This window comes from Calidris pugnax, unplaced genomic scaffold (assembly GCF_001431845.1).
Source record: "Calidris pugnax isolate Ruff unplaced genomic scaffold, ASM143184v1 scaffold789, whole genome shotgun sequence".
Taxonomy (NCBI): domain Eukaryota; kingdom Metazoa; phylum Chordata; class Aves; order Charadriiformes; family Scolopacidae; genus Calidris; species Calidris pugnax.
Genome location: NW_015091446.1, coordinates 1 through 1,298, shown reverse-complemented (window position 1 = coordinate 1,298; position 1,298 = coordinate 1). Strand labels below are relative to the sequence as shown.

Here is a 1,298-nt window from a genome sequence, read left to right as displayed (position 1 = left end):
GTTTTGGGGAGTACAGACTGCTCACAGCTTCGGCCATACATCTGCAGCAAGCCCCAAGTGCCAAGGTGACAGAAGTGGCTGAGAAAGGACCTGCCCTATGGTAAGGACTTGGAGCTTCACCTCTTCTGGTCTCCTGGGGTTGTCCTTCCCTCATCTGCTGCTCTGGTTCCTCCTGGTCTCAGCAGAAACTCTCTGCCATTTCTCACGAGATGAAGCTGTGGGAAGGGGAGATGTGGGAGGTGACATGTTCCTGCCTGGATCAGGAACCTGGGGTTGTGCAATGAGTGTGGGTTTCTCCTTTGGGGACCACCCCGGAGCTCTTCTTGCTTCTCTCACAAATCACACAAACCTTCTTTCGAGCTGTGGTGACGGAGCTGCAGCCTCAGGGCATGGTGGCCCACAACTTTGCTCCAATTAAAACTTACTTATTTAGACTAAACAATTAAAATTCCTCCTCCAAGCCCCCTGACAGAGCCCACAGGCCCCAGGGACCCACGGCCGTGCTGGGGAGAGAAGGAGGTTTCCATCGCGGCTGCTGTGGCCTCAAAATCACCAGGTTTCCACCTAAAATATCCCAGAAGAGCGTGGCTGAGCGTGTGAAATTGCTTCGCGGCCTCGGGAAAGGCTCCTGAAACTCTGCGATTTCCACCCAAAACGGCGGCGCTGGGTCCCGCGGCAAGAGATGTGAGGGGCAGGTCCTGAGGTGAGTTTGAATGCAGCGTCCGATTGGCTGTCTTTCCCGCCACTCGTCTTCCTTGCTCGCTGATTGGGCAGAGAGGTGGGCGGGCTGTGGCAGGACGCTGATTGGGCGGAGCGGTGGGCGGGCTGTCTGAGGTCTCTTCAGCCCTGGGGAATTAGAGCTGGCTTCCACGTGGCAATTTAATGCTTTGCATTCTGTCTGTATTTAGAGCTAGCCACAAGAAAAAGCAAAGCATAGTAATCACGTATCTAATAATAGTAAAATGTGATTATATATATTCTTGGTTTCTGTTTAAGTAGGCTTCTTTTCATGTTTATTTTCCCATTCTCATTCTCACCTGAGAAACCCTTTTCTGGACATGTTTGCAGGGGTTGCTTTGAAAACAGGTGATCAGGAGTCTCCACCTTATTTCATATGAAATCTGACTAGTCCTCAGAGTCGACTGAGAATGTCTTACACGTCTCAGAAATTCACTGGATCTTTTTGCAGCTGCCACCCATTGGTACCTCATAATCATTCTATCGACCAGCTTGCTTCTCCATTTCTTACAACTCCAAATTAGAAGAGAGATTCTTGTCATTAGTCTGTCTTGTCATGA

General features: G+C 50.3%; 1 long non-coding RNA gene across 1 annotated transcript; it reads left to right on the top strand.

Annotated features, from left to right (window-relative positions):
• LOC106899689 lies at window positions 1–1,292 on the top strand. Its single transcript, XR_001414071.1, has 3 exons — window positions 1–100; window positions 462–703; window positions 1,069–1,292. It is a non-coding gene; the product is annotated as an uncharacterized LOC106899689 (long non-coding RNA).
• Window positions 1,293–1,298: the final 6 nt, after the last annotated feature.